A 27436-nucleotide genomic window follows, 5' to 3' on the forward strand; every position below is an offset into this window, starting at 1 on the left:
GGTCGATAATATATCGAGACTCCAAGCGTCTAAGTCGCCTCTTTAAGTCTCCACCCCTGATGTCTTGAGGGATGCAGTCTAGGCTGAAAAAGCTGAGTTTTGTCCTGTCGCTATTGTGGTGGCTTGCAAAATGACGGGCCATTGGATAATTTTCGTCTTTATTCGCAATGGCTCGTTGATGCTCTAAGATTCTCAATTTAACTGCTTTCGTAGTGCTGCCTACATCCGTCCGCAGGGGCACTTCAGGCAGTATACCACAAATGTGGTCGAACAAGTGATAAACTTGTTGATTTTAATTTTAGAGTCTCTGTGTGGCACCTGGTAGCTCAATACCCTCTGACTATTACTGCAGGCTTTGCATTTCCCGCATGGATACGAGCCATGCATCGACTGCAGTTCTCCTTTGGATTTGCCCTTCAGTAGGTGGCTAGTGACTAGTCTGTCTTTTAAAGATCTTAATCTCCTAAAGGTAATCATGGGGTGCTGTTGTAGGTCCTTTCCGATACATTATCGGATTTCAGGATCCCCCAATTCTTGGCCATGATGGCTCTCACCTTATTAGCTGCCACTGAGTGTAGAGGCTCGAGATATCCATAGTAATCATCAGAAGATCCTCCTCCCAATGGCAATGATTAAGGCACGAAACGCGTCTGCCAGGTGTTTTCTTTTTCCTGATGGTGGCAAAATAAATTTTCCTGAAGAGGCTCCAAGCATGTGTCGGACCCGTTTTTTCATGAAAGCGGGATTGGTGTGTGTGTATATATATATATATATATATATATATATATATATATATATATATATATATATATCCAAAAAGCTCCTCCCGAAAGAATATATATATATATATATATATAATTTTCACAGAAAAAACCATAGGTTATAGTGGATATATAGTTAGGAATTTGCATTTACAAAACCTTGAAAATTCAATGAAAAAACCATTGGTTTTAGGCCATATATAGTTAGGGATTTGCATTTACAAAACCTTATTTTACTCGCATAAAACCATTGAAATTCCATATATAGTTATAAGCGCTAACTATATATCGCGCACCCGCAATCCACTGCTGATGATGTCACATATTACATCATTCATGACATGGTTAGTGACATCACTGATGACATCACTGATGACATCTCAAATGACATCACTGATGACATCACTGATGACATCATCCAGTGACTGTATGTTTCTGTAAAGTTAAAATATCTCTTACATATTGAAGAATGAGTGGATATATAAGTGTCTGGATGAAGGATTTAGTAGGTGCATGACTGACTGTATGAGTGAGTGATTAAATGTGTCTCACTGAGTGCATGGGTTAGTGACTAAACTGTCTTAATTTGTGCATCATTATGTCTGTTGTTCTGTAAACTGTTCCATGTGTTGATAAGTAGCTATATGAGTAACTATATGGGTTATTGATTGGTTGCCCAAGTATTTGTATGGGATACTGAGTGTGTGTGTGGGTGGCTGGGAGGTGTGTGACTCTGTGCATAGATGTGTGAGCAGTTGATTCACTAGATGTATGGTTTCAAAAGTGCATGTGGAAACAGCTGTATGGGCGGTTCACTGTGTGCATGAGTGTATTGGTGAGTGAATGGATATCTCAGTGCTACATGTCAAAGTAAGTACATATGTAAAACACAGTACATGTGAGAGTTGACATATATAAATAACTGTGCATAAGAGCCAGTGAATGTGTGAGTGGCTGTATGGATCATTGTGAACTTGTATCAGGGATTGTATAAGAGAGTAAATATGTGTTAGTATATGTTTGAATAAGTAAAGTTTGTATAACTGTATATTTGAGGAAATGGAGGTGTGATTGATTCTTTGCATGACTGACTAGGTGTGTGAGTAACTCCATGGATGAGTGACAGTCTGTGAGTGTCTGTTTACACTGATTGTATCTAAGGTTATATTAGAGTCTGAAGAGGTTCATCGTATTATCACATGAATGATATCATCAGTGATGTTATCAGTCATGTCAAATGAGATGTTTTCAGTGATGTCATCAGTGATGTCATTTGAGATGTCATCAGTGATGTCATCAGTGATGTCACTAACCATGTCATGAATGATGTAATATGTGACATCATCAGCAGTGGATTGCGGGTGCGCGATATATAGTTAGCGCTTATAACTATATATGGAATTTCAATGGTTTTATGCGAGTAAAATAAGGTTTTGTAAATGCAAATCCCTAACTATATATGGCCTAAAACCAATGGTTTTTTCATTGAATTTTCAAGGTTTTGTAAATGCAAATTCCTAACTATATATCCACTATAACCTATGTTTTTTTCTGTGAATTTCATTGGTTTTTTAATAGCAAATATGAAAAGCTTTAAAATGTCAAGTACGTGATAGATAAAAACATTTTCGTATTTATGCACGCTGATGTGCTTTGAACGCTGCACCCCCCCCTCCCCTCTTTTGTCTTAGTAGTACTCTCTCTTTGCAGATACTGAAGGGTAGTTAACGCAGGCCTTTACCCCCGTTGTAATCCGTCGTGCCTGCTTGTCTCTCCATTTGATTGATTGTTGTCCAAGCATTTACTGTTTTAGAATTGGTTCTCTTTGGATCATTCTCTATTTACAAACAAGCACAAAGTCGCAATACTCTGTTTAGTCTTTGCAGATAGTGAAAAATCGTGTAAAAAAATAAAAATAATCGAGCAAAATCAGTAGGCCACTAATTGGATCTCTTTTTGACCTCGCTAAAATAGAAATATTAGGAACAACCCTTCATGAGAAATACGAAAATAGTGAGATGAACTGAGCTCCACACCATGAGGGCTGCAAGACAGCTCGGCTCCATCACCCATCCCGCACAAAATAACGACAAACCCTATGCAAATATTAAAAATATAGACAACACACCAGCAAAGAAACAGGGTAAAACATTTTATTAAAAAACTATTTACATAATGTTAGTTTATAAGATGATGTCAGTAGTGGACCGATGTGTGAATAGATCGAAAGCAGCACAAGGCTCCAAGATCCGGATGGCAAGCTCCTGGATGTTGGGTGCCATAGTTTAGAGTTCTGAATTTGAGCCTTTTTCAATGTCTGTGCTTTGTTGAATCAAATTTGCGGCTTGACACAAAGCTGACTCAAGCGTTGCTACTGATGCTATGCAGACCAAAACTGGTTTTCAGTTTGTACATTTTTCTAGATTTTTCAATCCAAGTTTGGTTGACTTTGTAGAACGATGGCTTCAAATTTTCAACATACGGTGTGGTGGCGCTGACTGGGAGGGGGCGCTTCGCTCCTGCCCCCTCCCCAAGTAAGATTTTCATACGTGAAAGTACGTTAATGGTTTTGATCCCTGAGATGCTTCGATGTCACTGCCATTCTCAAATAGCATAAGTTCTGGATGTTGGGTGCCATAGTTAAGAGTTCTGAGCAGTGCTTGTAACACTGTCTGAAGCTTATTTCCACCTACTGCAGCTTCACTATTCTCAAAGTAAGTGAGTGTCGTTTGTGGACCTGACTGCATTAGAAAACAATGTGATATGTTAGCTTCCTAAACAGCTTGACGGAGGCCCCTGAGGGGCGGTGTGATGGCCATGGACTCGGAGAAGACGCTTGGCTCCGACACCCTCCCCAAGTCTTATAGCACTGGTGTAGCCTGAGATCGCCCCCGACATAGGCGGCCGGCTCCCGGGGTCCGGCGGAACTTTTTGCCTTTTGATGACTCTTCAATTCTGGACCTTGTCCCACAATCCGTTTGACCTGAAGACAAGCTGTAGTGGGGCGCCCCTTTACCGTTTTAGTAGCCATTCCGCCCGCTTTTGCTACACTGTGCCTCTTCCGCCATTCAGCTGTTTACCGCCCGCTCTTGCGACTACAGCGTCTCGCTCATCATGTAGTTGAGTTGCTCCCGCTCTTGCGGTGCAGCGATAGGCGGCTGCCACAGGACTCTCAAAATGGCGGCCGGCTCTTCGGTTTTGGGCCTGGTCCACTAAAATGGCCCTGGGACACCTTGGAACTCGGACGCTTCCCTGATAGGGCTTGGGTCCCATTCTCGAAAAGCGTCCCCTCAGCCGTGAAGATTCTACAAAAGTCTTGGGGGCCTCCGACTCCCGCAGGCTTCTGGTGGGGAGCGGCTGCCATGATTGCTCGTGGAATGGCCACGACGGAGCTACGAGATGGTAGTGGTCTCATGCTGACGCCAGCTTTAGTCTGAAACATCCAGAAACACTGTAGACTACCAATTCGATCAGTTCCTGTAGCGCCCCGGAAGAGAAGAACTTGCCCTCCCCTCTTTGACTGATGGTTCTTGTTGCCTGTCCCCTCTGTTGTCATTTAACAGAACTTTTTGGACTGCTGAAAGGGGTTGTGTTCTGAACGCTGGTTGGTGGAGACATTTTGACTATATTCTTGACCTACGTTGTCGCGTAATGCGTTATATGACACGCCGCGTTAGCGCACCCGGAAGTGATCCGAGGCGCGGCGCGCAGCGCGTAACGTAAGCATAACAGGTCATGTGACTTGTTAATAAAACTTTTCATTGGTTCATTTTACTTTTGTTAATTTAATGATGAAAAGCTTGGTCATATGACCTAAAAATTACGCTTTTTATTGTTTTCGAACAATATTTCTTTTTCAAACATATGTTATAATATTCCAGGCTAATGTACTTTCCCGGAAAATTTACAACTGTCTTGCAAGTAAAATATATTCCTTTTTCGAGAAAAAGGGCGTTTCTTCCTTCCATGACGGAGCCGTTGAGTAAAAGAGATTCGGCCTGCTGTCTTAGTCGCCGATACGCCTGATTATCAGATTCTTATCGATCACTTTATGTTGCAGACATGAAAAACACAACTGCCCTTGACCATTTATCTTTACTGCGTTCCTACATATTATACCTTTTATCCGTCATGTAATTGGACTGCTTTATTTCACTTGCCTTTTACTGATTCGAAAACAGTGACTAAAAGTAAAAACTTTACCAATGTAAATACTACTACCGTGTTTTGTTTTAAAAACCTTTATTGTGAAAATGTCAGTATACAAATACGGGCCTATAACCACGTGGGCCGGCCACGGAGCAAACTGAAATCGTATATGATGAGGAGACATTTACACTGTAGAGGAACGTAACTAGCGGGCCATTAGGTTGCAAGAACTAAGGTGTCTAACAGTTGCGGAATCGGTGGACATACATTTTGTAATTAAAATAGGACAGGGCCACTTACAATAACATTTTCTAGATATACATTTGCGGGCAAGGAGTTACGAGTCCCATTTATACCGGCGCCATTTTGGGCGAGGCCGGGCAGGTCCAAGATATAGTCAAAATGTCTCCACCAACCATCGGCCAGACCAGAACCCCTTTCGGCCCTTTATGCTACAAGATGGTGTCTTCCATTCAGAAAATATTGTTGGCAGCATTTTGAAAGGAAACAGAAACAGCCGTTCTCCTAGTGAGTTTCACATTGTTACATTTAGGAAGAATGTTGAAGAGTAGTATGTGGAAAATCTGAAGCCATTTTTCTACAAACTCTCAATCAGACTTGGATGGAAAAAAAAAACCTGAAGAATGTACAAACTGAAAACCAATTTTTGTCTGTATAGCATCAACAGTAACGCTTGAGTCAGCTTTGTGTCAAGCCGCCATTTTCATTCAATCAATAGCGTCCCCCTGCACACATTCAGGGACCTGGTCGTGTCTTCAGATGAAACGCATTGTAGGAAAAGAAGCAGAAAGGAAAAGGCAAAAAGTTCCGCCGGACCTAGTGAAGCTGCAGCAGGTGCAAATAAGCTTCAGACAGTCTTACAAGCACTGCTCAGAACTCTCAACTGAGGCACTCAACATCCAGGACTTGCCATTCGGATCTTGGCGCCTTGTGCTGGTTCCGACCTATTCACACATCGGTCCACTACTGACATCACCTCATAAGCCAACGGGGCACCCCACGCCGACTTTCGGCGCAGCATTGTAGGATGGCCACACCAGTGCGGCAACTTGCTGGACACAACATCGGGGCCATCCAGATCTCGGCGCGTTCGACTCACTGTACCGCAACAGTGACCGCAACTCAGCTGGACACGCCGTCTTTCGGCGCAGCATTGTAGGATGGCCACACCAGTGCGGCAATTTGCTGGACACCACCTCGGTGCCATCCGGATCTCGGCGTTTTCGAGTCACTGTACCGCAACAGTGACCGCAATTCAGCTGGACACGCCGTCTTTCGGCGCAGCATTGTAGGATGGCCACACCAGTGCGGCAATTTGCTGGACACCACCTCGGTGCCATCCGGATCTCGGCGCGTTCGAGTCACTGTACCGCAACAGTGACCGCAATTCAGCTGGACACGCCGTCTTTCGGCGCAGCATTGTAGGATGGCCACACCAGTGCGGCAATTTGCTGGACACCACCTCGGTACCATCCGGATCTCGGCCCGTTGTGCTGCCTTCGGCCTATTCGCACATCGGTCCGCTACTGACGCCGCCTCACGTGCCAACGGATTTTCTACGCTTTTTGTAGCCCTATGCCGCATAACAGGTCATGTGACTTGTTTATAAAACTTTTCATTGGTTCATTTTACTTTTGGTTTCCTAAAGATGGAAGGCTTGGTCATATGACCTAAAAATAACACTTTTCATTGGTTTAGAACATTTTTTTTTCCCAAACGATGAAAGCCCCACCTTGTTTCTGGATCATTCAGACTGAAGCTGGCGTCAGCATGAGAGCACCACCATCTCGTGGCTCCGTCGTGGTCATTCCGCGAGCAATCATGGCAGCCGCTCCCCACCGGAAGCCTGCGGGAGTCGGGGGCCCCCAAGACTTTTGTAGAATCTTCACGGCTGAGGGGACGCTTTTCGAGAATGGAGCCCAAGCCCTAGCAGGCAAGCGTCCGAGTTCCAAGGTGTCCCAGGGCCATTTCAGTGGACCAGGCCCAAAACCGAGGAGCCGTCCGCCATTTTAAGAGCCATGTGGCAGCCGCCTATCGCTGCACTGCAAGAGTGGGAGGAACTCAACAACATGGTGAGCGAGACGCTGTAGCCGCAAGAGCGGGCGCAACTCAGCTAGATGGCCGCCACCTGGGGAGGCCCGTTCACGCCGCCTCCCCCACCCCCGGGCCGCCGCACGCCAATTTTCGGAGCAGCATTGTAGGATACCAAAACCAGTGCGGCAGTTTACTGGACATCACCTGGGTGCCTGTCGTACATGTTGTGTCAGCCATGTGACACTGGACACAGTCCCATCAACATCTCAACGCGTTCTGCTGCCTTGGGACTATTCGCACAACAGACCGCTACTGACGAGGCCTCAGCCCGCACCACCCGGGACGCCCCACGCTGTTTTTCTGTGCTGCATTGTAGGATCCCAAAACCAGTGCGGCACCCAGGCGACATCACCTGGGTGCCGTCCAGAACTCTGCACGTTGTGCTGCCTTGGGACTATTCGCACAAAAGACAGCTTCTAACCATTGTTGCTTTTTGTGTTGAAAAATGTTTAAATGTTTTTAGTTTTTGTTCCGTTCGTTATAGTTAATAGTTAATAAAGTTTTATAATCTTACTTTGTTGGAGTGTTATCTATTTTTTTTAAAACGGGTGAATGGGGCCTTGAATCGGGTTATTGTCATGTGTGGGCTTTGGAAGTGTGCTGCTGCAGGATCGGACATTTCAAACTCAAATGCACGTTCTTTTTCTTACCTTTCCGAAGCATGGAGCGCAATAGCAGGCAGAGAAAGGGTGATGCACGTGTTGAACACTACCTGACCTGGCAAGTTGCTGGCAGTGCCCCCCCGCCCGCTCCTAAAAGAGGGCACACACACACCGCCGCCCCGAGTACTTCACAAATCTTTAAAAGACCATGCGCTTGTTCATGAGGCTTAAATGGTTTATCACCTCTTCTAGAACCCCTGCATCGACCCTCTGACGTTTCCTGGAAAAATTACCATGTAACACAATACCAAGCCCTGTCAGCTGAAACCCCCAAGGAATCGTGGGGCATATTATCAAGGGGGTTTATCTCCGCTTTTTTGGCTTTAAAAGCCATGAAAGCGGAGATAAAATTATCTCCCTATTACCAAGCTGTCGCTAACACCAGTTAGTGACAGCTAAAAGGAGATAGCGACCATCTTGGGCCCCGCTTTGCATGTCAGTGATACTTATCACTAATGACATGCAAAGTGGCGTACCAAGATGTTAGCGACTGGAAACAGTCCCTAACATCGCTATCTTCTATTACCAACTTTTGGAGATATTCGCGCTAAGCGCGAATATCTCCAAAATTTAACACCTGCCCTGAGCAGTTCTTAGCCATGTTATCCAATGGGAGGTGGATAACATGGCTAAGAGCATTTGCTCGATAATACATGAATATCGCTGACTTTTCTGCGATAATAGCAAGGTTTATCTGCGATAAAAATCGCCGATGTGCGGCGATAATTTTTGTCTCTAAACAAGTTAGAGACAAAAATTATCGCTAGTTGTTCGTAATATGCCCCCGGGTTTTTGCTTGCAGAAATCGGGAGGCGGGAGACTAGCACTGAAATCAGTAGTCACACGCCTGAATCGGGAGGGTTGGCATGTCTGAATTCTCTACAGCTGGGGCCATAAACTACATCCGCAGGGGTAGGTGATAGCCTGGGACCAGCCTGGCATCTAAAATGGCTGCCGTACACGACAAAATTGTGGCATTGGAAAAAAGGCAAGATGGCGCAGCCGCTGGAAGAGATGTATCAACATATATCAGCCTCCTCAGCCACCCTCAGGAAACATAGGGGATTAGGATACGTCTCCCGCACCCCCTTATACCTAGTAATTTAATTAACGAAGCACAAAATGGCGAATTCCCGTTTCGCTACCAGTTTGCGGCCCGTGAAGCGCTTCTACCGTGAAAAATCATTTTTTTTTTCTTTTCCCCACGGGACCCTTTAATAACCCCAACAACATTCCTAGGGGGTCAAGAGGGGGATACCTTGCCCCCTTTCATTAAATTCCCCCTTAGTTTTTCACCTCTTCTTCTCTCTCGATCCTACCGAGAGACAAGATGGCGGCCGCTCCGGACTGTCACGCAGCAAAAAAAAAAAAAAGCTCACGCACAGCCGCTGGAAGAGATGTATCAACATATATCAGCCTCCTCAGCCACCCTCAGGAAACATAGGGGATTAGGATACGTCTCCCGCACCCCCTTATACCTAGTAATTTAATTAACGAAGCACAAAATGGCGAATTCCCGTTTCGCTACCAGTTTGCGGCCCAGTTCGCGGCCCGTGAAGCGCTTCTACCGTGAAAAATCATTTTTTTTTTCTTTTCCCCACGGGACCCTTTAATAACCCCAACAACATTCCTAGGGGGTCAAGAGGGGGATACCTTGCCCCCTTTCATTAAATTCCCCTTTTGTTTTTCACCTCTTCTTCTCTCTCGATCCTACCGAGAGACAAGATGGCGGCCGCTCCGGACTGTTTAGAATGTTGACAGACACCGGAGAGCCAATCAGCTTTCTGCGCGCAAAGTTCCGAAACGCGAAAAGTAAGCGGACCGGATCGCTGCCCAGAGCGCTGTTACAGATATATATCTTGATTTAAACGTTAATTTCTCAAAATCCACTGAAGCACATATATTGAGACCTAGCAAAGGCACATCGGGCTAACAGTCCCTACAATTTTGCCAAGTTTTGTGCAAATCCATTCAGCCGTTCGAGCTAAAAGTGAGTCCAACCGCCCTATGGAAAACTCAATGTAAAAAATGCGTTTTGGGACCCCCCTTTTTTCTCAGCCCCCCCCTTGACGAAACCCCCCCAAATTTCCAGGAGCTGCTCAGAAACAAAATGTGCCATTTTCCTGAAAATTTCAGCCGATTCCGTCCACAAACGCCAAAGTTATTAGGCATAGAATTTTCAAAAGTTCCATAGAGAAAAAATCCTAACTATATATACCTACTGGCTTTCGCCAGTAGGTAATATATATATATATATATATATATATATATATATATATATATATATATATAAAACCTACTGGCGGTCGCCAGTAGGCATATATAGTTAGGATTTTTTCTCTATGGGACTTTTGAAAATTCTATGTCTAATAACTTTGGCGTTTGTGGACGGAATCGGCTGAAATTTTCAGGAAAATGGCACATTTTGTTTCTGAGCAGCCCCTGCAAATTTGGGGGGGTTTCGTCAAGGGGGGGCCGAGAAAAAAGGGGGGTCCCAAAACGCGTTTTTCCCATTCATTTTTCCATAGGGCGTTTGGCCTCACTTTTAGCTCGAACGGCTGAATGGATTTGCACGAAGCTTGGCAAAATTGTAGGGACTGTTAGCCCGATGTGCCTTTGCTGGGTCTCAATATATGTGCTCCAGTGGATTTTGAGAAATTAACGTTTTAAAAAACAGATATATCTGTGACAGCGTCCCGGGTAGCGCTCCGTTTGCGTACTTTTCGCGTTACGGAACTTTGCGAAGCGAAGCTGATTGGCTCTCCGGTGTCTGTCAACATTCTAAACAGTCCGGAACAGCCGCCATCTTGTCTCTCGGTAGGATCGAGAGACAAGAGGAGGAGAAAAACGAAGGGGGAATTTAATGAAAGGGGGCAAGGTAGACCCCTCTTGACCCCCTAGGAATGATGTTGGGGTCATTTAAGGGTCCCGTGGGGCAAATAAAAAAATTTGATTTTTCGCGGTAGAAGCGCTTCCCGGTTCGCGAACCGGGTCGCGAAACGGGAATTCGCCATTTTGTGTTTCGTTTTAATTAAATTACAAGATGGAGGAAAAACAATGTGAGAAATGGGTATAAGGGGGTACGGAAGACGTATCCTGACCCCCTATGTTTTCTGAGGGTGGCTGAGGATGCTCATATATGTTAATACATGTCTTCCAGCGGCTGCGCGTGTGCCGGTTTTTTTTTTTTGGGCTGCGTGACGTCTGTTAACGTTCAATTCGAAGGAAATCCGGAAGTGTTGACCGCCATTTTGTCACTGCGAGTAAATATATTGTTAAAAATAATTGTTATAAATTAATCCGTATTGATAAACATTGTCTCCGCCATCTTGCCTTTTTTCCAATGCCACACTTTTGTCGTGCACGGCAGCCATTTTAGATCCTCAGCATGGCTCCCCAACCTCGCAAGCATCTCCCCCACGCACTGGTCACCCCCGTTCTCTCTCTCATGCATGGGCCATAAACCTCCCCCATCTGTGCTGCTCTTCCCTGAGAATCACACCCTGTGCCCGCCCGACACCTCCCTTTCACCCTATTCACTACCGCACCCTCTGACACTCCTCTTCCTCTGTGTCTGATTGTCCAGGCCGGTCCCAGGCTATCACCTAGCCCTGCGGATGTAGTTTATGGCCCCAACTGTGAAGAATCACCCCTCTTCAAAGGAGTTACAGTAGATTAAGGCCCCCACCCCATGAGATCCGTCACACCACACGCGTTCCTACTATCTGATAACGATCCTGTATTGTGATTGGGGAGGGAATTCTCACTGTAAGGGTGTGTGGGACCGAGCCTGAAGCGGAAGATTCCAGGGATGCCTTTTTGTACATCAAAGTCTTCACAATTATGTGTCACATTAAAAATATATAGCACTCCAACAAAGTAGTAGGATTATAACACTTTAATAACTTATAAATATACACAACGCTCCAACAAAGTAAACACGTTAAAAAAAAATTTTTAAACAACTATTTACATGGCAGCCTGCTGCAACATCCATCTCAAAGCAACAATGGGCTGCTTTGGTCTGTCTTTTAGTCGGCAAAATCCGTCGGTCTGTGAGGTGGCGTCAGTAGCGGTCCGTTGTGCGAATAGGCCGAAGGCAGCACAACGCGCCGAGATGCGGACGGCACCCAGGTGGTGTCCAGTAAGTTGCCGCACTGGTCTGGCCATCCTACAATGCTGCGCCGAAAAACGGCGTGGGGCGCCCCGGGGGGAGGCGGAACGAACGGGCCTCCCCAGGTGGAGGCTCCTCTGCTGCAGTGGGGCGCCCTTTAGTGTTTCAGTCGCCATTCAGCTGTTTAGCGCCCGCTTTTGCGGCACTGTGCCTCATCCGCCATTCAGCTGAGTTGCGCCCACTCTTGCGGTGCAGCGATAGGCGGCTGCCACAGGACTCTTAAAATGGCGGCCGGCTCTTCGGATTTGGGCCTGGTCCACTAAAATGGCCCTGGGACACATTTGAACTCGGACATTTGCCTGCTAGGGCTTGGGCCCCATTCTCGAAAGCGTCCCCTCAGCCTTGAAGATTCTACAAAAGTCATCGGGGCCCCCGACTCCCGCAGGCTTCCGGTGGGGAGCGGCTGCCATGATTGCTTGCGGAATGGCCACGACGGAGCTTACGAGATGGTGGTGCTCTCATGCTGACGCCAGCTTCAGTCTGAAACATCCAGAAACACTGTAGACTACCAATTCGATGACTTCAGGTGGAGCCCCAACGTGACCCGGTAGGGAAGAACTTGCCCTCTCCTCTTTTGACTGATGGTTCTTGTTTCCTGTCCCCTCTGTTGTCATCTAACGGAACCTTTTTGGATTGCCGAGTGAGAAAAAAAAAGGTGGGGCTTTCATCATTTGGGAAAAAAAAATGTTTCAATCCAATGAAAAGTGTTATTTTTAGGTCATATGATCAAGCATTTCATCATTAGGAAACCAAAAGTAAAATGAACCAATGAAAAGTTTTATAAACAAGTCACATGACCTGTTATGCGGCTTTGGGCTATAAAAAGCCTACAAAATCCGTTGGCCTGTGAGGCGGCGTCAGTAGCGGACCGATGTGCGAAAAGGCCGAAGGCAGCACAACGCGCCGAGATCCGGATGGCACCGAGGTGGTGTCCAGCAAGTTGCCGCACTGGTGTGGCCATCCTACAATGCTGCGCCGAAAGACGGCGTGGGGTGCCCGGGGGGGGGGGGGGGGAGGCGGCGCAAACTGGCCTCTCCCGCCTCCCCAGGTGGAGGCACCTCATCTGCAGTGCGGCGCCCCTTACCGTTTCACTCGCCGTCCAGCTGAGTTGCGCCCGCACTTGCTGCTACAGTAGGCCGAAGGCAGCACAACGCGCCGAGATCCGGATGGCACCGAGGTGGTGTCCAGCAAGTTTCACTGGTGTGGCCATCCTACATTGCTGCGCCGAAAGACGGCGTGGGGTGCCCGGGGGGGGGGGGAGGGGGGAGGCGGCGCAAACAGGCCTCTCCCGCCTCCCCAGGTGGAGGCACCTCATCTGCACTGGGGCGCCTCTTAGCGTTTCACTCGCCTTCCAGCTGAGTTCCACCCGCTCTTGCGGCACAGTGCCTCACCCCCCATCCAGCTGAGTTCCGCCCGCTCTTGCGGCACAGTGCCTCACCCGCCATCCAGCTGAGTTGCGCCCGCTCTTGCGGCTACAGCGTCTCGCCCACCATCCAGCTGAATTGCGCCCACTCTTGCGGTGCAGCGATAGGCGGCTGCAACAGGACTCTCAAAATGGCGGCCGGCTCTTTGGATTTGGGCCTGGTCCACTAAAATGGCCCTGGGACACCTTGGAACTCGGACGCTTGCCTGCTAGGGCATGGGCCCCATTCCCGAAAGCGTCCCCTCTTTTGACTGATTGTTCTTGTTGCCTGTCCCTTCTGTTGTCATTTAACAGAACTTTTTTGACTACTGAAAGGGGTTGTGTTCCGACCGCTGGTTGGTGGAGACATTTTGACTATATCCTGGACCTGCCCGGCCTCGCCCAAAATGGCGCCGGTATAAATGGGACTCGTAACTCCTTGTTGTGTACTGGTTGCCCAACCTTGATATCGCGAGATACGTATGAAGCACATGGCGGGCGGGGACGAGTACTGATTGAACATTTGGACATCCCTATTGATATTAAGTTCTGATGTGTTATTGATTACTGTACTATTGAAAGTTCGAATTAACATCACCCATGGTACTTGCCCGCAAATGTATATCTAGATAATTTTATTGTAACTGGACCTGTCGTACTTTAATTATAAAATGTACGTCCACCGATTCCGCAACTGTTAGACACCTTAGTTCTTGCAACCTAATGGCCCGCCCGTTACGTTCTTCTACAGTGTAAATGTCCCCTCATCATATACGATTCCAGTTTGCTCCGTGGCCGGCCCACGTGGTTATAGGCCCGTATTTGTATACTGACATTTTCACAATAACGGTTTTTAAAACAAAACATGGTAGTAGTACCACCTAGATTGGTAAAGTTTTGAATAATAGCCACTGTTTTCGAATCAGTAAAAGGCAAGTGAAATAAAGCAGCCCGATTACATGACGGTTAAAAGGTATAATACGCAGGAACGCAGTAAAGATAAATGGTCAAGGGCTGTTGTGTTTTCCACTCCTGCTACATAAAGTGATCGATAAGAATCCGATATTCATGCCTATCAGCGACTAAGACAGCAGGCCGAGCCTCTTTTGTTCAACGGCTCCCTCATGGAACGAAGAAACGCCCTTTTTCTCGAAATAGGAATATTTTACTTGCAGGACAGTTGTAAATTTCCCGGGAAAATACATTAGCCTGGAACATTGTTAGTAATAAACTGTAAATGCATCTGGGTCCTTTGCTTTACAAGTCAGAGTGAGAAAAAAAAAGGTGGGGCTTTCATCATTTGGGAAAAAAAAATGTTCGAAAGCAATGAAAAGTGTTATTTTTAGGTCATATGACCAAGCCTTCCATCATTAGAAAAACAAAAGTAAAATGAACCAATGAAAAGTTTTATTAACAAGTCACATGACCTGTTATGCTTACGTTACGCGCTGCGCGCCGTGCGCCGCGCTCTGGATCGCTTCCGGGAAGCTGCGCCTCGCACACCGGAGCACTTCCGGGTGCGCTAACGCGGCGCGTCATATGACGCATTACGCGACAATGCAGGTCCAGAATATAGTCAAAATGTCTCCACCAACCAGCGGTCGGAACACAACCCCTTTCAGTAGTCAAAAAAGTTCTGTTAAATGACAACAGAAGGGACAGGCAACAAGAACCATCAGTCAAAGAGGGGAGGGCAAGTTCTTCTCTACCAGGTCACGTTGGGGCTCCACCGGAAGTGATCGAATTGGTAGTCTACAGTGTTTCTGGATGTTTCAGACTGACGCTGGCGTCAGCATGAGAGCACCACCATCTCGTGGCTACGTCGTGGCCATTCCGCGAGCAATCATGGCAGTCGCTCCCCACCGGAAGTCTACGGGAGTCGGGGGTCTCGGTGACTGTTGTAGAATCTTCAAGGCTGAGGGGACTCTTTTGGGAATGGGGCCCATGCCCTAGCAGTCAAGCGTCCGAGTTCCACGGTTGCCCAGAGCCATCTTTAAAACACGAAAATGTTTTTACCTACCACGTACTTGACATTTTAAAGCTTATGATATTTGCTATTAAAAAACCATTGAAATTCACTGAAAAAACCATAGGTTATAGACCATATATAGTTAGGAATTAGCATTTACAAAACCTTATTTTACTCTCACAGAACCATTGAAATTCGCATATATAGTTAGTTGCACTAACTATATATCGCGCACCCGCAATCCACTGCTGATGATGTCACATATTACATCATTCATGACATGGTCAGTGACATCACTGATGACATCACTGATGACATCACTGATGACATCACTGATGATATCATTTATGTGATAATACAATGAACCTCTTCAGACTCTAATTTAACCTTAGATGCAATCAGTGTAAACAGACACTCACAGACTGTCACTTATCCATGGAGTTACTCACACACCTAGTCAGTCATGCAAAGAATCAATCACACCTCCTTTTCCTCAACTATACAGTTATACACACCTTAATTATTCAAACATATACTAACACATATTTACTCTCTTATACAATCCCTGATACATGTTCACAATGATCCATACAGCCACTCACACATTCACTGGCTCTTATGCAGTTATTTATATATGTCAACTCTCACATGTATTGTGTTTTACATATGTACTTACTTTGACATGTAGCACTGAGAAATCCATTCACTCACCAATACACTCATGCACACAGTCAACCGCCCTTACAGCTGTTTCCACATGCACTTTTGAACCCATACATCTAGTGAATCAACTGCTCACACATCTATGCACAGAGTCACACACCTCCCAGCCACCCACACACACACTCAGTCTCCCATACAAATACTTGGGCAACCAATCAATAACCCAAATAGTTACTTATATAGCTACTGATCAACACAAGCAGCAGTTTACAGAACAACAGACATAATGATGCACAAATTAAGACAGTTTAGTCACTAATCCATGCACTCAGTGAGGCACATTTAATCACTCACTCATACAGTCAGTCATGCACCTACTAAATCCTTCATCCAGACACATATACATCCACTCATTCTTCAATATGTAAGACATATTTTAACTTTACAGAAACATACAGTCACTGGACGTTGTCATCAGTGATGTCATTTGAGATGTCATCAGTGATGTCACTGACCATGTCATGAATGATGTAATATGTGACATCATCAGCAGTGGATTGCGGGTGCGCGATATATAGTTAGTGCAACTAACTATATATGCGAATTTCAATGGTTTTGTGTGAGTAAAATAAGGTTTTGTAAATGCTAATTCCTAACTATATATGGTCTATAACCCATGGTTTTTTCAGTGAATATATATATTTATATATTCACTGAAAAAACCATAGGTTTCACACCAGTTATAGTTAGGTGGAAATTTTACTCGCATAAAACCATTGAAATTCCCACGTTATAGTTAGTTGGACTCACTATAACTTGCGCGTGCAATGCACTGCTGATGACGTCACATATTACATCACTCATGACATGGTCAGTGACATCACTCATGACATCACTGATGACATCTCAAATGACATCACTGATGACAACATCCTTGTGACAAAGTGGCAGACCTCCTATCAGCATAAAATAACCTTTGACACACACATTCAAAAATAGAAACTAACATTTTCTTAAAAAAGGAGAAACCAATACCAATTACAACAACTTATTGGGTAATTCCAACATCTACATACACATCCACTCATTCACCAACAGTTCTATATAGTCACTCATGCATGTACTTACTCATCATATGTACTCATACACCTATACATCCTGTTACACACTAATACTCATCCATATAGTTACTCACACACAAATTCACACATGGAAATAAACTATCAAAAAACCATTTACTTGATTATACTGCTATATGCACACCACTACACATACTTCTACAGAAACGGAAACATATTTACGCTCTTAAACAATCAATTATAAAAACACATACTCACTAACCCACCCATACACACAATCATCCACCCATACAGTCTTGCACACATGCTGTCTTCAAAATACATACAAATAGTGAGTCACTCATTCATGCATCTGTGCTCTAAGTAATATTCCCCACCGAACCATACAGACACTGATACTGATACTCAAAAAAACAACTAATAACCCATATACACACTCATGTAGCTACTCATCAACCCATGCAGCCACTTATACACAAAGTGAGACCCAGATACAGATATTTAAATATTTAAACATTACTCGCTAATATATGTATTCACTAAGATACATTTAATAAGTCAGTTAACCAATCAATTTTAGACAAAAAAACATCAATTTAGACATTTATTTACCCATTTATTCTTCCATCACCCTTTAGATATACATATATAAAAATATTTATTTTTCAGAAAGATACACATTCACTGGATGATGTCATCAGTGATGTCATTTGAGATGTCATCAGTGATGTCATGAGTGATGTCATTGACCATGTCATGAGTGATGTAATATGTGACGTCATCAGCAGTGCATTGCACGCGCAAGTTATAGTGAGTCCAACTAACTATAACGTGGGAATTTCAATGGTTTTATGCGAGTAAAATTTCCACCTAACTATAACTGGTGTGAAACCTATGTTTTTTTCAGTGAATTTATTAGTTTTTTTAAATGCTAATTCCTAACTATAACTGGTGTGAAACCTATGGTTTTTTCAGTGAAATATATATATATATATATATATATATATATATATATATATATATCGATATATATATATATATTACCTACTGGCGGTCGCCAGTAGGTAGTTATAGTTAGGATTTTTTTCAATGTTAAATCTCAAAATTCTATTTGGAATAACTTTGGCGCCGGTTGTCGAATCTGACTGAAAATTTCCTCAAAATGGCCTCGCGGCGTTTCGGTCCTTCACTGAAAGTTTGGGGGGGATTCGTCAAGCGGGGGCCGAGATAAAAGGGGGGTCCTAAAACGCGTTTTCCCCATGTTAATTTCCATAGGGCGGTCGATTTCACTTTTAGCCCGAACGGCTGAATGGATTTCCACCAAATTTGGCAAAATTGTAGGGACTGGTAGCCCGATGTGCCTTTGCTATGTCTCAAGATATGTGCTCCAGTGGATTTTGAGTAATTTAGGTTAAAAAAAAAAATATATATATCTATGGCAGCGCCCCGGTACGCGCCCCGGGGGGCGCCACGCGAGGTGCGCACGGAAAGCTGATTGGCTCTCGGGTGTCTGTAAACATTCGAAACAGTCCGGAGCGGCCGCCATCTTATGTCTCGGTAAAATCGAGACACAAGAGGTGGCTAAAACAAAGGGGGAAATGACCATAAGGGGGCAGGGATAGACCCCCCTGACCCCCTAGGTTTGATGTTTGTGCCAAAAAAGGGCCCTGCGGGGCAAAAGAATTTTTTTTTTGATTTTCGCGGGGGCAGCGCCCGGTACGCGCACCGGGGAGCGTACCGGGGAGCGTACCATGGGGAAAAAAGAATGACAGTTTTTAAAAAGTAGCCTTTTATTAGAAATTGGCGGTAGTTCAAAAAAGAACTGGTTTTTTTTCTTCTTTTTGTTTTATATTTTTTTTGATGTTTTATGAACATTTTGAACTTTTTTTGGCTTTTCAGAATACTTTTATATTTTTTTGTATTTTTCATGGGGAGAAACGAAAAAACAGGGAATTGAAAATGGCTCAACTGGAGCGAAAAAAAAAGAAAAGAAATAATTAGGGTCGATTGGGGCATTTGTGGTTGTCCCCAGCAAGGACGATGAGCTTTACGCTCTGTTCTCCGTAGGAGATGGTCTTCCCACAATATTTGCATGTGATTCTGAAATCTGCAAATCGTGGCTGAACGCAACGCATCGTTTCACTTTCTTCTGGTGTTGAGGGAGTGAGTTGCTTTCTTTTTGAGCTGGTTCTTGTTGATGGGGAAGGGTTACTGGCCAGTTCCTTCATCTCTGCAGCAGAATAGTTTATAGGATGCTTGTGCTGCATGTGGCGGATCATTGTGTGATTTCCAAAGGAATATTTTTTAAGAGGGTTCCCTCTGGAAAGTTCCATGCCACAGATTAGGCAAGTCACCTTGGCTGCATTTACCTTCCCCTGTGGAAGAGAAAAAAAACTCCCAAATAATGTGTGGTCTAGGCTGGTATGGGGTATTGTGTTCTTGGAGAAATGTTGTCGTCCTTTCTTCCTCCTCCTCCTCCTCTTCCTCCTCTTCTTGACCACCAATGAAAACTTGTGGTGGTCCTTTTGGTTGTTGTGGTGGTGGTGGTGGTGCAGATGCACCAGCTGCTGCTGCTACTGAAGCCATTATAAAGATGAAAATTGAACAGAGAGGTACAAGCAGGTCTTCGTCAGTCAAAGGACAAAGTCAGAAGAAAGGAAAAAGGTGGGGTCTTTCATCAGAAAGAAAAAAAAAAGTTATATCCAATGAAAAGTGTTATTTTCAGGTCACATGACCAGGGGCTTCATCATTATGAAACCAAAACTGTTATGAACCAATGAAAAGTGTTATTTTCAGGTCACATGGCCCGACGCGCTTACTCTACGCGCCCCGGGTCGCGTCGCGTAAGCGTGTCGGAAGTTTTTATTGCGCGATCGTATTTGCACGAGTGCTTCCGGGTGCGCTTACGCCGTGCGTTTCATGCAGACGCGGCTACGCGATACGTCACTATCATGTTTTCGAAAACGATAATGGCGCTTACGGGACGCTCCCCGGTGCGCGCCCCGGGGCGCTTCATATAATTACGCTTTCTGGGGCGCTCCCCGGGGCGTGCACCGGGAGCGCACCAAGGCAAAAAAAAAAAAAATATATATATATATATATATTTTTTTTTTAAAATAGGCAAAATTGTAGGGACTGGTAGCCCGATGTGCCTTTGCTATGTCAAGATATATGCTCACGTGGTTTTAACGAAAGTTAACTTTGAAAAAATAAATATTGGGCTACATTGGGCTATATATATGTTAGAACCAAAATGTAGCCCCATGTAGCCCAATATAGCCCAATGTAGCCCAAAGATGGCCACCAGAGACAAAAAACAAAAAAAAATGTAGCCAAAAAAACAGCCAGATGTAGTCAAAATATAGCCCAATAACAGAATGTCCCAGAGAACAACTAGTGCGCTAACAGTCTTACTTATAAACTGAGATTTATAGTTAGGAATTAGCATTTAAAAAACCTTTGAAATTCACAGAAAAAACCATAGGTTTCACACCAGTTATAGTTAGGAATTAGCATTTAAAAAACCTATGAAATTCACTGAAAAAACCATAGGTTTCACACCAGTTATAGTTAGCTGGAAATTTTACTGACATAAAACCATTGAAATTCCCACGTTATAGGTAGTTGGACTCACTATAACTTGGGCGTGCAATGCACTGCTGATGACGTCACATATTACATCACTCATGACATGGTCAGTGACATCACTCATGACATCACTGATGACACCATTCTTGTGACTTAGTGACAGATCTCCTTTCACTGTAATTTTACCCATTTCAGTTACAACAACCAATTCAGTAATTCCACCATCTATATACACATCCACTCATTCACCAACAGTTCTCTGTAGTCACTCATACATATACTCACTCATCATATGAAGTGATACACCTATACATCCTGTTACACACCGACAGTCATCCAAAAGTTACTCACACACATACTCACACATGCAAATAAACTATTGATCATCCATTTATTTGCATATAGAGCAATACACACACTACCACCTTACTTCTAATAAAAATTACAAATATTTATTCTCTTAAACAATCACTTTTCGAAACACATACTTATTTAAACAGGAACTCTTACAATCTCTTACTCTCACATATACTCACTTATATGCATCAATATTCACATATTCTAGATTAAAACATATGTAGTTACTGTTAAAAACACTAGTGAGACAGTCATTTACTCACTAACATACACTTATCCACACTATTCAACCATACAGTCCTGCACATATGCAGTCTTTAAAATACATACAAAAAAGAGTCAGTCACTCATGCATCAATGTAGTAAGTAATTCCCACACTAAACAAAACAGACACTCATACTGATACTAAAAAAAATCTAATAACCCATACACACACACATGTAGTTACTCACCAACCCATGCAGCCACTTATGCACAAAGTGAAACACTGATACAAATTTTAAATATTTAAACATTACTCTCTAATATATGTATTCACTAAAATACACTTAAGCCAGTTAACCAATCATTTAAAAAAAAAAACATCCATTAAGACACTTTTTTAAAAATGTATGTTCCATCGACCTTTACAAATACATATATAAAACATATTTATTTTTCATAAAGACACACATTCACTGGATGGTGTCATCAGTGATGTCATGAGTGATGTCACTGACCATGTCATGAGTGATGTAATATATGACGTCATCAGCAGTGCATTGCACGCGCAAGTTATAGTGAGTCCAACTAACTATAACGTGGGAATTTCAATGGTTTTATGTCTGGTGTGAAACCTATGGTTTTTTATGTGAATTTAATAGGTTTTTTAAATGCAAATTCCTAACTATAACTGGTGTGAAACCTATGGTTTTTTCAGTGAATGTATATATATATATATATATATATATATGCTTGTACCAACAGGCGGGAGGAACGCGAGCACGGTCACGGGCCTCAAGCTGCAGCCCAATCCACGATCTAGAAGCTGCCTGCTTGCCACATGCCTTAGCAGCCCCAGACACCACTGCCTGACGCGTTTCGATAAATCTTCATCAGAGGCTTGGGTGAAGGAGAAAGACACGCATATGCCAGTACTGCAGTCATTAAGCTTTATTATTGGCGCGCTGTGAATCAATCAATCAATCAATCAATCAATCAGTGACACTTATAAAGCGCGCTACATACCCGTGGGGTCTCAAGGCGCTGGGGGGGGGGGGAGCCGCTACTGCTCGAACAGCCAGGTCTTCAGCTTCTTCCTGAAGGAGAGGTGGTCTTGGGTCAGGCGCAGGTCGGTCGGGAGGGAGTTCCAGGTCTTGGCGGCCAGGTGGGAGAAGGACCTTCCTCCTGTAGTCGCTCTTCGGATGCGGGGGACGGCGGCGAGGGCGTGGTTGGCTGATCGGAGGTGGCGTTTGGGAGCGTAGAAGTTGACTCGGCTGTTGAGGTAGCTCGGGCCTTGGTCGTGTAGGGCTTTGTGTGCGTGGGTGAGGAGGCGGAAGGTGATTCTTTTGTTGACGGGGAGCCAGTGAAGGTCTCGCAGATGTCCGGAGATGTGGCTGGTTCGTGGGATGTCGAGGATGAGTCTGGCTGAGGCGTTCTGGATCCGCTGGAGTCTCTTCTGGAGCTTGGCGGTGGTCCCGGCGTAGAGGGCGTTGCCGTAGTCCAGTCGGCTGGTGACGAGGGCCTGGGTGACGGTCTTCCTGGTCTCGGTGGGGATCCACCAGAAGATCTTCCGTAGCATGCGTAGGATGTTGAAGCATGCCGAGGAGACGTTGTTGACTTGCCTGGTCATGGAGAGGGAGGAGTCCAGGATGAAGCCCAGGTTGCGTGCATGGTCTGTCGGTTTGGGTGCGGTGCCCAGGGCGGGAGGCCACCAGGAGTCGTCCCAGGCGGAGGGAGAGGAGCCCAGGATGAGGACCTCCGTCTTGTCCGAGTTCAGTTTCAGGCGGCTGGTCGTCATCCACTCGGCTACCTCTTTCATCCCTTCGTGCAGGTTGGCTCTGGCGGCGGCGGGGTCGTTGGTCAGGGAGAGGATCAGCTGGGTGTCGTCGGTGTAGGAGATTATGCTGAGGTTGTGTTTGCGTACGATGGCCGCGAGGGGGCTCATGTAGACGTTGAAGAGGGTGGGGCTCAGAGATGATCCTTGGGGGACGCCGCAGATGACTTCGGTGGCCTCTGACTTGTACGGTGGTAGGCGGACTCTCTGTGTTCTCCCGTCGAGGAAGGAGGTGATCCACTCCAGCGCCTTGTCCTGGATTCCGACGTTGCTGAGGCGCCGTACTAGGGTGCGGTGGCAGACCGTGTCGAATGCCGCGGAGAGGTCTAGGAGGATGAGGGCCGCTGTTTCTCCATTGTCCATCAGCTGATTGCGTATTGATTGCTGGTACCTGCAGTCCTGAGGGATGTGGATATCCCCTCAGCATATGAGCGAAAAATGTTCTGCTGGCAATTTCGGCCCCCCAATGGGCCCGACAAACAGGTGGGTTCTGCATTCAGTGTCCATGAACCCACGCAGAGAGGGGTGCTGCATGCACTCCCCTGTGGCCCCCAGGTTTCGAGGGGTGGTTCTCTCCCAGCGGCATGGCGGCCGCTAAAACATCAGGCTCAGGCTTGTACCAACAGGCGGGAGGAACGCGAGCACGGTCACGGGCCTCAAGCTGCAGCCCAATCCACGATCTAGAAGCTGCCTGCTTGCCACATCCCTTAGCAGCCCCAGACACCACTGCCTGACGCGTTTCGATAAATCTTCATCAGAGGCTTGGGTGAAGGAGAAAGACACGCATATGCCAGTACTGCAGTCATTAAGCTTTATTATTGGCGCACTGTGAATCAGCTGATTGCGCATTGATTGCTGGTACCTGCAGTCCAGAGGGATGTGGATATCCCCTCAGCATATGAGCGAAAAAAGTTCTGCTGGCAATTTCGGCCCCTCAATGGGCCCCGACAAACATTTTACCTCTGCCCCCGCTTGATGAATCCCCCCCACATTTTCAGGGAAGGAGCAGAGCGGGCCATCTTCTTTGAGAAATTCGCAAAGATTCGTTCACCGGCGCCAAAGTTATTCCCAATAGAATGTTGCGGATTTCCTATGGAAAGTAGATCCTAACTATAACTACCTATTGGCGACCGCCAGTAGGTAATATATATATATATTACCTACTGGCGGTCGCCAGTAGGTAGTTATAGTTAGGATCTACTTTCCATAGGAAATCCGCAACATTGTGATGATGACGCTGAAGAAGTGGCGTATACTTTGCGAATTTCTCAAAGTTCGTGGCCCGCTCCGCTCCGCTCCTTCCCTGAAAATGTGGGGGGGGATTCGTCAAGCGGGGCCGAGATAAAAGGGGGTCCCAAAATGTGTTTTCCCCATGTTAATTTCCATAGGGCGGTCGGCCTCACTTTTAGCCCGAACGGCTGAATGGATTTTCACCAAACTTGGCAAAATTGTAGGGACTGGTAGCCCGATGTGCCTTTGCTATGTCTCAAGAAATGTGCTCCAGAGGATTTTGAGTAATTTAGGTTCAAAAAAATATATATATCTATGGCAGCGCCCCAGTACGCGCACCGGGGAGCGTACCGGGCGCGCCACGCGAGGTGCGCACGGAAAGCTGATTGGCTCTCGGGTGTCTGTAAACATTCGAAACAGTCCGGAGCGGCCGCCATGTTGTGTCTCGGTAGGATCGAGACACAAGAGGTGGCCAAAACAAAGGGGGAAAAGACCATAAGGGGGCAGGGTAGACCTCCCCCCCCCCTGTGAGGTACTGGGTTTTTACCGACCCGGCGGTGCCAGGGGACAACACCCGAAGAACTCGAGTCCTTCCCTGTTCTGGACCACAAGTTCAAGTTCGGGAATTTGTATAGCGCACTACTCACCCATAGGGTCTCAAGGCGCTTGAGGGAGGGGGTGCATTATTTATCGAATAGCCAGGTTTTAAGTTCCTTTCTGAAGGAAATGTGGTTCTGAGTGAGGCGGAGGTGAGTGGGGAGAGAGTTCCAGGTCTTGGCCGCCAGGTAGGAGAAAGATCTTCCTCCCATGGTGGATCTGTGGATGCGCGGAATTGCGGCAAGCGCTTGGTTGGAGGATCTTAATTGGCGGTTGGGTGTGTAGAAGGACAGTCGTGTGTTGAGGCATTCGGGTCCTAGTTTGTAGAGGGCCTTGTGAGCGTGGGTGAGGAGACGGAACGTAATTCTCTTGTTGATGGGAAGCCAGTGGAGGTCTTTCAGGTGGCCGGTAATGTGAGCTTGGCGAGGGATGTCCAATATGAGTCTGGCCGATGCATTTTGGATGCGTTGGAGTTTTTTCTGTAATTTGGCTGTGGTTCCGGCGTAGAGGGTGTTTCCATAGTCCAGACGGCTAGTGACCAGTGCGTGGGTAATTGTGTTTCTTGTTTCGGTGGGGATCCAACGGAAGATTTTTTGAGCATACGGAGTACGTTGAAGCAAGAGGATGAGACGGCTTTAACTTGTCTGGTCATTGAGAGGGAGGAGTCTAGGATGAAGCCCAGGTTGCTCGCGTGGTCTGCCCATGGCCACCATGAGTCGTCCCAGGCAGAGGGTGAAGATCCTAGGATGAGAACTTCCGTTTTATCTGAGTTAAGTTTTAGGCAGCTGTTTTTCATCCATTCGGCTACTTCTTTCACGCCTTCATGAAGATTGGTTTTTGCCGGTGTTAGGGTCTTTGGTGAGGGAAAGGATCAGCTGGGTGTCAGCGTAGGAGATGATGTTGAGGTTGTATTGTCGCGCGATGGAAGCGAGTGGACTCATGTAAACGTTGAAGAGGGTGGGACTGAGTGATGATCCTTGTGGGACTCCACAGATGACTTCGGTGGCCTCTGATTTGAGTGGGGGGAGTCGGACTCTCTGGGTTCTCCCGGCGAGGAACGAGATGATCCAGTCCAAGGCTTTTCCTTGTATTCCGACGTTGCTGAGGCGTTGTATGAGGGTGTTGTGACAGACTGTGTCGAAGGCGGCGGAGAGGTCGAGTAGGATGAGGGCAGCTGTTTCTCCGTTGTCCAGTAGCGTTCGGATGTCATCTGTCACTGCAATGAGGGCGGTTTCGGTGCAGTGTTTGGCTCGAAAGCCGGACTGTGAGGGGTAGAGGGAGTTGTTGGATTCAAGGAAGGCGGCAAGCTGGCTGCTGACGGCTTTCTCAATGACTTTGGCAGGGAAAGGGAGGAGGGAAATGGGGCGGTAGTTCTTAAGTTCAGAGGGGTCAGCTGTGGGCTGCTTCAGGAGGGCAGTGAGTTCGGCGTGTTTCCAGCTTTCTGGGAAGATAGCAGAGTTGAAGGAGCAGTTGATGACGTCACGGAGATGGGGTGCGATGATGGAGTCTGCTTTGTTGAAGATGTGGTGGGGACAGGGGTCGGTTGGCGAGCCTGAATGGATGGAGTTCATTAGGCGGATGGTGTCTTCAGTGGTGATTGGGTTCCAGGCGTTAAGGTTGTTAGTGGGCGGTTTAGGTTCGGAGGTGGGAGGAGAGGACTGTTCTTTAGAAATGTTCTCAAAGCTGTTATGTATGTCGGCGATTTTGTTGTAGAAGAAAGAGGATAACGAGTCGCAGAGGTCTTGGGAGGGAGTAATGTCGTTTGAGGCTACGGTGGGGTTGGTAAATTCTTTGACGATGTTGAATAGTTCCTTGCTGTTGTGGACGTTGATGTCGAGTCGATCCTTGAGAGCTGATTTCTTGGTGGATCGGATCAATTGGTGGTATTTGCGGGTGGCTGCCTTGAAGGTGGTCAGGTTGGCAGTGGTTGGGTTTTTTCTCCATGTTTTTTCGAGAGTACGGCATAGTTTCTTGGAATTCTTAAGGTCATCGTTGAACCAGGGGGCCTTTTTGTACCTTGTTTGATCTGGAGGTTTTTTAGGGGTGCTAATTCGTCAGCGCTGTGGGTGATCCATTGTTTGAGGATGGTGGCAGCTTCGTTTGGGTCTGATGAGAGGGCTGGAGGGTTTTGGTTGAGCGATGTGAAGAGTTGGTCGGTGATGATTTTGTTCCAGTTTCTTCGAGGACTAGGTTGTGGGGGGTTGTGAGTCGTGGTAGTTTTGTAGCTGAAGTGAACGCAGCTGTGGTCCGTCCAATGGAGAGCTGTGGTGTGATTGAAGGAGATGTGTTTGCTGGAAGTGAAGATAGGGTCGAGCGTGTGTCCGGCTAAGTGGTTGGGGGTGTCAACAAGTTGTTTGAGTCCGAGATTGGCCAGGTTGTCCAGAAGGGTGGTGGTGTTGCAGTCGTTTTTCTTTTCCAGGTGAAAGTTGAAATCTCCCAGTAGAATGTAGTTCTCGGAGGGAAGGGCATGTGGGCTGATGAAGTCAGTGATGTCTTGGCAGAATTGTTTACGAGTTCCTAGTGGTCTGTAGATGAGGGTGCCTCTAATTGTGGTCCTGGGGTCGGTGTGGATCTGGAAGTGGAGGTGTTCGGCGGTTGCAAGGTAGTCGTCGAAGCTGGTCGTGATTTTGATGGTGTTCTTATGAACGATGGCG

General features: G+C 46.1%; 1 protein-coding gene across 1 annotated transcript in view; it reads left to right on the forward strand.

The window, feature by feature from the left end:
• Positions 1-27436, forward strand: part of LOC147667603 (uncharacterized) — a 215969-nt gene that overhangs the window by 68506 nt on the left and 120027 nt on the right. The gene's annotated exons all lie outside the window — the stretch shown is intronic.

The sequence above is a fragment of the Lissotriton vulgaris genome, unplaced genomic scaffold (genome assembly GCF_964263255.1).
Source record: "Lissotriton vulgaris unplaced genomic scaffold, aLisVul1.2 SCAFFOLD_2859, whole genome shotgun sequence".
NCBI lineage: Eukaryota > Metazoa > Chordata > Amphibia > Caudata > Salamandridae > Lissotriton > Lissotriton vulgaris.